The sequence below is a fragment of the Mirounga leonina genome, unplaced genomic scaffold (genome assembly GCF_011800145.1).
Source record: "Mirounga leonina isolate KUSES-001 unplaced genomic scaffold, KU_Mleo_1.0 Mir_151, whole genome shotgun sequence".
Taxonomy (NCBI): domain Eukaryota; kingdom Metazoa; phylum Chordata; class Mammalia; order Carnivora; family Phocidae; genus Mirounga; species Mirounga leonina.
The window spans coordinates 31,982,260-31,995,396 of NW_023270377.1; the positions used below are offsets into that span (position 1 = coordinate 31,982,260).

The following is a 13,137-nucleotide window of genomic DNA, read 5'->3' on the forward strand; positions in this document are numbered from 1 at the left end:
TCTCAACCCTGGTTCCAAGGAGGATACATTCATGCTTCAGGCATTCTCCCTTGGGATGGGTGTAACATTAGTGATCAAGTTTCTGGGATCAATCTCTGCCAAATTTCTCTCCTTGTGTAACTCAGGTGGTTAGATTACTCCTCAAACAGGAAAAATATGAGAGGCCAACCAAAGCCTAGAAGACACAAATTACGACGTTCCTAACCATGTTGATACTTGCTTTTACCTCATCGAACACAGTTTTAAGAAATTCCTTTCTTACTGTTTAACGATAATCTTGCTAATATTAAAAATTAGACTCAAAGTATACCTAATTGTTAGTTCAAGAACAAAGGCTGAACTTCTACCATGTACCAGCGTCTCTTTGGAGATGGAGGGAAAGGGGAAAAAACGCAGAAAAATGTATGACATGGACACTACCTCCAAAAAGATAAGCTTGCATAGAAACACTCATTTAAGAATTAGTTATAACAGTGACTTAAATGCATAAAAGATGTAAATGTAAGGTAGAAAGGTGGCATAGAGAAGGAACCAATTAGCTTTGTGGGAAGCAAGTTGGATGTCAAGAAAAGCATTGTAGTAGAGTGATACTTTAGCCAGATCTGGACAGATACAGGTTGGGAAAGGTGGAGCTGTTATCTCTGGCAGAAATGATAGTTCAGAAATACCATGAGGAAGGAAGAAAGCATATTTCTTCATACGCTAAGTAGCTCAGTTTTGTTTTCCTCTTAGATAAAGCTGCCTCCGGGTCTTATCTAAGACATGATGATCTTTTTATATTGGAAACCATGAAAACAAAACCTGGCTGTGACAATTACCTAGAGATTATTAGGTAGAAACTTGAGTTACGTAAGATTTTTAATTCTGCATAGAATGCAGAAAAACATAATAGATTTTCTATGAATAGATGACTGGTATTTGCTTTGTCCTTTGAATTTCGATTGGCCATTTTGGGACTTCTGTCATCGATGCATAATAATATATCAAAATGCTTCCTAGCATTATTGGGGAAAAGAACAAATGAAAGTTTAAATTGATATAAAATGCACATAATTGCATAATTGAACAAACAACCCAGCAAACCAAATACTATCTGGGAATTTCTGATAATAACATTGAAATCTTTTCACAAAAATTCTTCTGTATTCTATCTTGGAAAGTCATTTGCTTATATAAAGCAAATATAAGGAGAAATAATCTTTATACTACTGTAACTTCTAAAAGGAAAAAAATGACATTTGAGACTCTGCATATGTAAGCAATATTCAATTATTGCTTCTATTTAAAAAGTCACTAATTGGAATCAGGTTTAAAAAGGCAAGTGAAATCCAAATTTTGCTAATAAAAGGAATTTTTATTTACTTTAATATTGAGAGTTTTAGACTATCATAGACTTCTAGTATCAAACATACTAATAAGAGGTAGAGGATGGGGGTGTGAGCTGTAAAAAAAAAAAAACCACTATGTTAATTAGTATTTTGTTATATAAGCTAAATTTACCTCTTTTCTTTAAGATTTTCATTTTAATGCTGATAGAGTTAACATAATGTGTGATATTAGTTTCAGTTATACAATATAGTGATTCAGCAATTCCATACATCACCCAGTGCTCATCACAGCAAGTGCACCCCTTAATCCCCATCACCTATTTCACTCATTCCCCCCATCCACCTCCCCTCTGGTAACCATCAGTTTGTTCTGTCTAGTTAAGAGGCTGTTTCTTGGTTTGTCTTTTTGCTTTGTTTTGTTTCTTAAATTCCACATGAGTGAAATCATATGGTGTTTGTCTTTCTCTGACTTACTTCACTAAGCATTATTCTCTAGTTCCATCCATGTCATTGCAAATGGCAAAATTTCATTTTTTATGGCCGAATAATATTCCATTGTGTATATATATATATATATATACACCATATCTTCTTTATCCATTCATCTATTGATGGACACTTGGGCTGTTTCCATAGTTTGGATATTGTAAATAATGCTGCAACAAACATAGGGGTTGCATGTATCCCTTTGAATTAGGGTTTTTGTATTTTAGGGGTAAATGCCAGTAGTGCAATTACTGAATTTTAGGGTAGTTCTATTTTTAACTTTTTGAGGGACCTCCATACCATTTTCCACAGTGACTGCACAAGTTTGCATTCCCACCAACAGTGCAAGAGGGTTCCTTTATCTCCGCATCCTCGCCAACACTTGCTGTTTCTTGTGGGTTTTTTTAAGATTTTATTTATTTGTCAGAGAGAGAGAGCACAAGCAGGGAGAGTGGCAGGCAGAGGGTGAAGCAGGCTCCCCACTGAGCAGGTCGATGTAGGTCCGTGATACAACCTGAGCCGAAGGTAGACACTTAACCAACTGAGCCACCCAGGAGTCCCAGTTTCTTGTGGTTCTGATTTTAAACTAGATAATGTCTTTAATGTAACTTTGAATTTTGGGGGGAGTTCATAGGGTTAGATAGGCTATCTTTGTTACAATATCCACTGATATTCACAGATCTGAAGAAGTAGATTATTTTTTTTTAAGATTTTATTTATTTATTTGACAGAAATACAGCGAGAGAGGGAACAAGCAGGGGGAGTGGGAGAGGGAGAAGCAGGCTTCCTGCGGAGCAGGGAGCCCGACCCGGGGCTCGATCCCAGGACCCTGGGATCATGACCTGAGCCGAAGGCAGACGCCCAACGACTGAGCAACCCAGGCTCCCTAAAGTAAATTATTTTCTGGCAGTGTTTACTAAAATGGCAAAAAAGAAAAAAAAAATCCACCCAAATCCACCTGTATGCTGCCATAGCAATCCTGACATTAAAATGACTAAGTGATCTTTATTTTATTATTTACTTATTTTTTAAAGATTTTATTTATTTATTTGACAGAGACACAGCGAGAGAGGGAACACAAGCAGGGAGAGTGGGAGAGGGAGAAGCAGGCTTCCCGCGGAGCAGAGAGCCTGATGTGGGGCTCAATCCCAAGACCCTGGGATCGTGACCCTGAGCCCAAGGCAGATGCCTAATGACCTTTATTTTAAAGGAGGAATATATGTGTTAGAAGAGTCAAGTTATTTGACTAGATTTCATGTAGCCAGTAAATAGCAGGGTCAGGATTTGAATTTGAATGTATCTGAGTCTAGAGCTCCAGCTCTTTACTACATATATATTCTGCCAATTCTTAAGTCATTCATAAGAATGATATTTTTATAAATGTGAAGAGTAAGTTTGAAGATGTCTTTACCTACATAAAAGAAAGGTTGTATATAAATTTAAGTGGCATTCATTGTTAACAAATGACCATAATGTTATGTTCAGCTTTGCATGTTTTTGCCTTAAAATTAATTTCAATTTTAGTATATTACTAAGTGTATTAGCATAATAATATACAGTCTTCTTTTTTAAAGACCCATTTCTTTTCATATAGGAATTGTATATGAGCAAAAGGTAACTTTAGAAATTATCCTGTTACTCATTCATATCATTTGAATTATCACATTATTCATGTTATTAAAGGAAACCACAACCCAGACAGCTTAAATACCTTGTGTGAAGGTGTACAGCCAATTAATGATAGAGATAGGATACATTCGTCAGTAATTAGAGATACAGAGAAATGATCTTGTTAGGTACAATCTGTCAAATAATCTGTATGGATAGTAGAAGTACAGACAAATGCTGGGGAATTATTAATACCAAATTCAGTTCAGTGGTTTCAGGGGGAGGAAATATTTTTTTTATAGGTCTATAACATTTCATTTTAAAAGAATCATCCTAATAATACTGTCTCTAATTCTAGCCTTACTAGAATCAACAAAAATGCAGTATGGTAGAGAGCATGTTTGGCTTGCCATATGTAAGTACTAGTGTAGGCATCTGGGAAGATAGCTCTCCATATCCTTACTAACTGCCACTGACCTGTTACTTCTGACTTTCTTGATAAGATCAAAGAGATTACAAGGAAAGTGGAACACCTTGAAGAAATGGAGCTATTTCCATGACATCAGGTTCAGTAGATCCCTAATCTTTAATAAGAGTAAACTAACACAAGGGGTGCCTGGGTGGCTCAGTCGTTAAGCGTCTGCCTTCGGCTCAGGTCATGATCCCAGTGTCCTGGGATCGAGTTCCACATCGGGCTCCCTGCTCGGTGGGAAGCCTGCTTCTCCCTCTCCCGCTCCCCCTGCTTGTGTTCCTGCTCTCGCTGTCTCTCTCTGTGAAATAAATAAATAAAATCTTAAAAAAAAAAAAAAAGTAAAATAACAAAAAGTGTAGAATTCTTAGTATGTTTTTTAATATCAATTGAAGTTTTATTTAGATTAACAAGAGGTTTGCTTGATAGTACAAAAGATCATTGCTGTTTATTGCTTTGGGTCTCAGATTTGTGGAGCCCCACATTCCAAGTCATCTAATTGTCTTTTCTAGTTCACTTGTAGAAGCCTACAGTGGAGGAAAACACTTTATATTAGGATAAACCTGTTGATAGAAAATTAAATAACACTTCTATAAATATTTGCACTTCTAGATGAAATTATATCCTCCCATATAAAAGCATTTTAATAGTGTTAAATTCTTGTTTCCTAAAAAAAGCTTATTTATGAAACACGACATTTTAACTACTCTGGGTGCCTCATTTATCTGTTAAGGGACTAGTACAGGCATTGAGGTATTTTCTTATCAATCCAACAGCTAACAAGGTCATTGATTCATTCTACAAACATATATCAAATACCTGATTAAGAAAACCTGATTCCTGCCCAGGAGTGTCAGTAGCTCGACCTTGTTTGCTGAAACAATTTTTATACCTTGCCACCATTTGCCCACCTTTGTTAGTCACCTGTGAAGGAAATGTGGTTATGTATAAATGCTACATTATATGGTGGCTTGGAGACATTGTGTATCTCCAGTAATTTTCCCCAGTTAAGTAAACAAAACCAACAGGCCTTGCGCACAGTCACTCCGACTTTCTGGTATATTTCTTGGAGGACCTTTCTCTGCTTCAGATTGAGCTGATGTTTAATATCCTCTTGAGTTAAACTTCATCCTGTTGGGGGGCACCTGGGTGGCTCAGTCGATTGGGCCTCTGCCTTTGGCTTGCGTCGTGATCCCATGGTCCTGGGATCAAGCCCCACATGGAGCCCCTCATCGGGCTCCCTGCTCACTAGGGAGCCTGCTTCTCTCTCTCTCCCTCTGCAGCTCACCCTGCTTGTGTTCTGTCAAATGGACAAATAAAATCTTTGAAAAAAAAAACAAAACTTCATCCTGTTGGAAGAAGCATTTTCTAAAATACCCCAAGAAACTTAACGTGTGCATGGTAACATTCTGAAAGTCATTTTCTTACTATATTAGAATCATTTATTCTTTGGGAAGAAAGGTGTTCAGTTCTTTTTAGATATTTTATACAGTATCCTTCAGTTGTCAATGAGCTGTCTTTGCTTCTGTTCACTTATTGATAGAATAAACTCATTCAGAATGCAATATGTATTAGGCACTGTGTTCAAGAGATAAAGCTACTGAAATGAATAAATGTTTACTTTGGAGGAGCTCAGCATCCAGTGAGGAAGGCAGGCAGAAAAATAATTACATTTGTTGAGTAGAAGTATGTCCTTAGGAGGGATGCCAAACCTATCATGAGTGAGGAAAGATCTGAGGAAGTACAGAAGTCATCCTTATTGCCAAATGCTAATTCTTACCCTTCTAAGGATCTGGACTTGAATCTGAGGAAAGCTGTGGACTCTTTGAGGTTGTCTCCTATAGGATTGAGGTTGAAATTAAGAAATCTAAAGCTTATTTTTCAGAGACCCTAATCAGCTATTGTGTGTTTACAAATCCACTAGGGAGACCTGGGCTAGAAGTCAGTGATAAGGTTCCAGCCTATGAACATCAAGGCCCTGTCTTTCTTACCCTAGATAATGAGCCCAAAACCCCCTTCCGTTTATCTGGGCTCTCTTGGAGAAAACCCATAGTCCCTTTCCTTGTCCTAAGATGCCTGACAGCAGGGGCTGAATTTTGCCTCATTTTAAGTCTCCACACAAGTGAGTATGGGATGTATGTTACGTTTGCTCAATAAACATGCTCCATCTTTCCTCATGAATAACCACAAGTTTTCACCATCCTTTTCATCAATATATATGTAATCCCAACCCCTGTGGTTATAAAAAAACTTCTCTCCCCCTTCTAAGTGGCAGATTTGAAGCTTGCCCTATTATCTTTCTTTGGCTGCCTCTAGAATAAACCCTTCTCTTTCATACATGATGTCTCAGTGATTGGCTTTGCTGTGCTTTGGACAGTGGAACTTGGGTTTGGTTACATTTCCAGAAAATATTTTTAGAAGACCCATGCCAAAATTTTGCATATTATTTTAGGTATTCACCCTTTCTTTGAAACACCATATATTTCAGGGTAAGAATCCCCGGCCTAAAGACCTCTCACTATTTTCAGTCCATATTAACTCTAGTATAAATAGCCTATTCCTTTTTCTATTCTAAGACTACTTTCAGGTTTTTAAGGTAAGTACTTTGTAATCATATTCTAGAATCTCACTCCATCTTTCACGATCTTACAGACTTAGTTATTACCTGGAGTGTAAGCTTTTTTCCTTACTAGGCTGTGTCACAGTTGTAATTAATATTCTGTAAAGCTTTAGTAAAGTGATAGGATATTTTGAATCACCTTTAAAAAGAAAGTTCTTTGAATTTAAATTATCTTCCACCAGGAACAATTTACTGTTGTCTTATTTCCATTTTTTTCTTTAGTTTTTAGGCTCAAATTTTGCCTTTTACTCTTGAAGACTCATTTATGAACACAAATTATGGTTATGTATATGTGCATTTGAGGTCAGTTATTAACAGCTGTTAACCTAATCCTCTTTAAACCCTTACGGTAAGAGTTAAATATAGCACGTGTACAGTTACCGCGTGCGGGCACTGGTCCTGAGACGCGCCCCAGGATTCAGGAGTGACTGAGGCTCAGAAGCTCCTAGCCTGGTAGAGGTGACACCGGAAGGCCTGGCAGGTGCGGTGCGGGCTCGGAGGAGGCAGGGAGGGACCCGGCCCGAGGGCGCTGGGCTTAGAAAAGGAACCCGAGAATGCCTCAGGGGTCTCACACGCAGTTCCTTAATTCTGATGTGCTGACCGTTTTCGTGTTTAATAACCTGGCATTTGGTAAAGGAAGAACAGAATGGGCCCCGGAGTTCATCAGGAAACGGACCGAGCGCCGGGCCTCGGTGGGGTTAGGCTAGAGCCCGAAAGGGCGAGAACGCGGACGCCAGACCGAGACGCCGAGGGCAGCGCGGCTTCCGCGCGCGCCAGGCCGCCGGGCTTAAATCTCCCGCCTCCCGCAGCCGGAGCCCAACACCTCCACGCACGGGTGCGGAGGGGCACGGGCTGCGGGAGTGGCCCGCGGCGTCTCGGGGCTCGCGGGCGGCGGCGGCAGGAACGGGTGCCGGGACGGACCTCCGCGCAGCCAGGCGCGACCCGAGGTGGCGGAGGACCGGTGCGTCGCGGCTTCAGCGTCGCGGTGAGAGTCTGCGGCCTCCCGCGGCCCCCCTCCCTCCGGGCGGCGGTCGGGCCGCGCCCTGCCCCGGCCTCCCGGCCGGAGGCCAAACCCTTGGTTCCCGTGGCGACGCCCTGAGGTGGAGGCGCGGCGGGAGGCGCACGCCACGCGCGCACGCGGTCTCTCAGGGCCTGGCCGCTCCCTGCGGCCTCCCGCCGGACGAGGTCCGGGTCGGAGCTCCCCGGGGCAGAACGGGCCAGGAGTGGTTTTTAGGGAGGCTGGGTCCTCTCCTAACCAAAGGAGCTTCCCTTCACGCCGGCCCCGCTAGCGAACGTGCGCAGTAGCCTGAGGCTTGTTTGGGTGATTTCTTTCGAAGGTGGAGCTCGCTTCCAATAGAAGCAGATGTTCCCAGCGCTTAGGTGCTTTCCCTGCTGACCTCCTTTTTTCTGTTGTGCTTATTTTTATGTCATTATTTAGTAATGGAAATGCCTTCTTTAGAAACGAAGTGGCAAGCGTTTGCTAAAAACAAAACATAAGTAAATGTGCGGTTTGAGGCGAGCTGCGGAATGGCCGAGCTCCCGAGGGCTTCCGCGCACAAATCCTGCGGCCTGAGGCCATGAACCCAGCCCCGTGCACCGATCCGGCTCGTGGAAACGCGGATCACCTGGTCGGGTGCCCAGATGATGTCAATGGTCAGATACCTGATGCTCTGAGAAAGATGGAGAGGGGGAAAAAAATCCGACCTGGCAACCAACCCGCGATACTGTGGGTTTGCCAGTAGAGGGGGTGGGATTATTTTTCATGTAATAGATGTTGTTAATGCGCAGAGCCCAAACCCTCTTATAAACTATGGGTCACTGTAAAATAGCTTATTGGGAAGATCACGTTTATCCATGGTTTTGGATTTTCTCTAAGCATTTATGTATTGATTTATTTGGTTTAGACTTAGGCAACTTACTGTAAGGCGATATTACTTTCATCATCTTAACATCAATATTTATGGAGTAGCCACAGGTGCCTCATCCTTTAGTAGGAGTTAATTACACATGTATTGGCCAAATAAACAACTAATGGTATGTATATACTTTTTATATGATGAAAAATTTTAATCGTTTTATATTTATCTGTGCCCAGCATTACCAATATTCTTTGAAATTTCTGTATTTAATAGTGCAGAATGATTGTGCATCTAGCCATTGAAATAACTACGTGCAAGACATTGCTCTAATTATAAGTGATTATAATTGCCAGACAAATCATTATAATTTCAGAGTTAAATGAGTGTTCAGAGCTCAGCCAGTCCAAAGTGGGAAAGCTGCAAACATGAGACTGGTGCCAACATGAGGCTGGTGGAAAAACTAGGAAACCACATTTTTATTAGAAATATTTATCATGAAGCAATTAATAAAATTTATACCAGTGACTGAACTAGTACCAAATATCAAAATTTATCAGATATAAAACATGATAGAAATTGTTTTGTTTACACTGTCTGACTTTGATTTCATGTGTGCTACGTCCTATATTTAAAATTTTTGACTTTGTTGATTTTCTCTATATGTCTGTTTTCTGTTTCAGATTTCTACTCTAATTTTGTTTCTTTTAATTTGGGTTTAATTTGCTCCTCTTTTTCTAACTTGTTAAGTTGGAAACATAAATAATTGATTTTCTATCTTCTTTTCCTTTTATATAAGCATTTAAAGCTGTAAGTTTTCCTCTAAGCATGCTTAGCTAGATCCCACAAATTTGGAATGTTTTCATTATCATTTAAAGATATTTTAAAATCTTTGTGATTTCTTTGATCCATTATTTATTTAGGTGTGTTATTTTATTTCCAAATATTTTAGAATTTTTTAGGTAGATCATTGCTGTTGATTCCTAAATTAGCGATGTTGTGGTCAGAAAATACGTATTATTTCAATACCTTTAAATTTATTGAGTTGGTTTTTTTTGTTTTTTTTTTTTTTCTTGCCTAACCTATGGTCTTTCTTGGTCAATGTTCCATTTACCCGCTGGGAAAAATGTGTATTCTACTGGTGGTGGGTAGAGTAGTCTAAATGTCAGTTAGGGAAGCTGGTTGAGAGTGTTGCTCAAGCCTTTTATCTTCACATTTTTAATGTCTCCTTATTCTGTCAGTTACTCTGGGAGGAGTGCTAAGTCTCAAGTCTCTATTATTGTAGATTTGTCTATTTCTCCTTTCAGCTCTGTCAGGTTTTTTCCTTCTATTTGGTAGTGTTATTAATCAGATACACTTTTAAGATACCTTTGTCTTTTTTGCCAAATTGACCCTTTTATCATTATGAGATGCCCATTCTATCCCTGAAAATACTTTTTACATGGAAGCCTGTTCTGACATTAATATAAGCTTGATGTTTGCCCCTTGCTTTTTCCTTTTAACTCATCTGTGTGTTTATGTTTAAAATGTGTTTCTTATAGACTACATACATTGGGCTGAAGTTGTTTATCCAGTCTCACAACAATCTCCGTGTTTTAATAGTGGTATATAGTCCATTTATAGTTTTATAACTTTTTTCTGTGTTTGGATTAAGCATATTGGTGTTCTTTTTCCATTTTTTCATTTACTCTTTGGTCCTCTTGCCCTGCCTTCTTTTTGGGTGAATTGAGTTTTTAGAAAAACATTTTTTCACCTATCTTTTTAGTTTTGTCCCTTCGTGTTATTTTTTTATTGGTGGTATTAGAGATTGATTACATATGTGTCTTGAATTTATCATGGCTGATTTTCAAACATATTCTAGTACTTCATGAACAGCGTAAGAATATTACCCTTTATACTTGCAATACCATCTTCTCACCTTTTGTGCTCTTATTTTACTTCTATATATCTGCTTATTATATAGTCTATATATTTTACTTCTACATGTGCTCTATATTTTTATTACTTTTAATTTAAAGAATCAATCTTTTAGTGAAATTTAAAGATGCATGTGTATATGTAATGTTTAAAATGTTTAAAAATTCCTGTGTATTTATCAACATATATACCCTTTTTGTTTTTTCAAGATTTTATTTAAATTCAAGTTAGTTCACATATAGTGTAGTATTAGTTTCAGGGATAGAATTTCATGATTCATCAGTTGCATATAATACCCAGTGCTCATTATTACATCAAGTGCCCTCCTTAATGCCCATCACCCAATCACCCCATCCCTCCACCCATCTCCCCTCCAGCAGCCCTCAGTTTTTTCCCTATATTTAAGAGTCTCTTATGGTTTGCCTCCCTCTCTGTTTTTATCTTATTTTATTTTTCCTTTCCTTCCCCTATGCTCATCTGTTTTGTTTCTTAAATTCCACATAGGAGTGAAATCATATGGTATTTGTCTTTCTCTGACTGACTTATTTCACTTAGCATAATATACTCTAGTTTCCATCCACGTCACTGCAGATGGCAAGATTTCATTCTTTTTGATGGCTGAGTAATATTCTGTTGTGTATATATAGCACATCTTTTCAACCTGACTAAGTAGGATTTATTCCTGGGCTGCAGGGGTGTTTCAATATCCACAAATCAATCAGTGTGAAACACCACATTAATAAAAGAAAGGATAAGAATCATATGATCCTCTCAATAGATGAAGAAAAACATTTGACAAAATACCATCCTTTCTTGATAAAAAATCCTCAAGAAAATGCTTCTCCCTCTTCTCCCTGCTCGTGTTCTCTATCGATATCTGTCTCTCTCAAATAAATAAAATCTTTAAAAAGGGGGAGGGGGCACCTGGGTGGCTCAGTCGGTTAAATGTCTGACTTGGGCTTAAGGTCATGATCCCAGGGTCCTGAGCCCCACATCCCACTCCCTGCTAGGTGGGGAGCCTGTTTCTCCCTCTCCTCCTCACCCCTGCTCGTGCTCTTTCTCATATCTCTGTCACTCTTTCTCAAATAAATAAATAAAATCTTTTTAAAAAGTCCTCAAGAAAGTAGGGATAGAAAGAACATAACTCAACATCATAAAGGCCTTATATGAAAGACCCACAGCTAATATCATCCTCAATGGGGAAAAACTGAGAGCTTTTCCCCTAAGGTCAGGAACAAGACTGAAATGTTCACTCTCACCACTGTTGTTAATAACAGTACTGAAAGTCCTAGCCTCAGCAATCAGACAACAAAAGGAAATAAAAGATACCCAGATCAGCAAGGAAGAAGTCAAATTTTCATTCTTTGTAGATGACATCTATGTAGAAAAGCTGAAAGACTCCACCAGAAAATTGCTAGAATTGATACAGGAATTCAGCAAAGTCGTAGGATATAAAAATCAATGCACAGAAGTCTTTTGCATTTCTGTACATCAATAATGAAGTAGCAGAAAGAGAAATCCTATTTACCCTTTTTGATTTCTCTCTTGCATCCTGTAGAACTGAGATTCTATGTGTTATTTTCCTTTACCCTAAAGAATATTTAGATTTGTTTGTAGTGCAGGTCAATGTGGCACAAATTCTTTCATCTTTATTTGTATGAAATTTTATTTTGCTTTCATTTTTGAAGGATATTTTTATCGGATATAGAATTGTTGGCCAACTTTTATTTCAGGACTTAAAGATACAGTTTGCTTATCTTTTGCCTTCCATTATTTTGTGAAGCAGCTGCCTCTTCCTCCTGGTGCTCTGCCAAAGATGAAAGCAGCCAGGGGGGCGCCTGGGTGGCTCAGTCGTTAAGCATCTGCCTTTGGCTCAGGTCATGATATCAGGGTCCTGGGATTGAGCCCCATGTCAGGCTCTCTGCTCAGTGGGGAGCCTGCTTTTCCCTCTCCTGCCTGCCGCTCCCACTGCTTGTTCGCTCTCTCTATGTCAAATAAATAAATAAAATCTTAAAAAAAAAAAAAAAATGAAAGCAGCCAGGGGTCTCTGCAGTCCTAGGTAAGGCTAGTCCTTTTCTGGATTTTAGATCATTAGCTTTCCTGCATCCTCGGCCCTCTGATGGGCTTTAAAAAAACACTAAATTTTGTAGGTTATCTAGCTTATTCTCATTGTTAGGATGGAATTAATGTTCTCTTGCAACTTTCTGAAGTGCATATGGAAGACCAGTATAATGCTGACTGAATTAATACTGCTTAAAAAGATTTTTATTATTCTTATTTTCCAGATTTTTTTTTCTGGTATTCTTACAGTTGTTTTCCCAGTGAATTTTATTTTTTTTAATTTTTTTAATTGTTTTTTTAAAGATTTTATTTATTTATTCATGAGAGGCAGAGAGACAGAGGCAGAGCGAGAAGCAGGCCCCCCGTGGAGCAGGGAGCCCGATGCGGGACTCGATCCCAGGACCCCGGGATCATGACCTGAGCCGAAAGCAGACGCCCAACTGACTGAGCCACCCAGGCGTCCCTTCCCAGTGAATTTTAGACTCCATTTGTCTTTTAAAAAGAATTGCAGACAACCTCTTGGTAATGATTTAGATTACATTGAATGCATAGATTAATCTAGAGAAAAATGAACTCTTTGTTTTATTGAGTCTTCCTATCCGAGAACAAGCCCTATCTTTTTGAAGTCTTTTGTCTGATTTAGTAGTGTTTTTTTTTTTTTTAAAGATTTAATTTTATTTATTTGGGAGAGAGAGAGCACCAGCAGGGGGAGGGGCAGAGAGACTCCATGATGAGTGGAGCTGGACACAGGGCTCCATCCCACAGCCCTGAGATCATGACCTGAGCCCAAAT

General features: G+C 39.2%; 1 protein-coding gene across 2 annotated transcripts in view; it reads left to right on the top strand.

The window, feature by feature from the left end:
- Nucleotides 1-5,171: 5,171 nt before the first annotated feature.
- ICA1L (islet cell autoantigen 1 like) overlaps nucleotides 5,172-13,137 on the top strand; it is a 66,272-nt gene continuing 58,306 nt past the window's right edge. Inside the window, exon 1 of one of the 2 annotated variants that reach the window (XM_035007352.1) lies at nucleotides 5,172-6,992. The gene's annotated coding sequence lies outside the window, so the exon portion shown is untranslated. Of the gene's footprint in view, nucleotides 6,993-7,711; nucleotides 8,546-13,137 lie in introns of those variants that run through there. The other variant, XM_035007353.1, reaches the window with a different exon arrangement.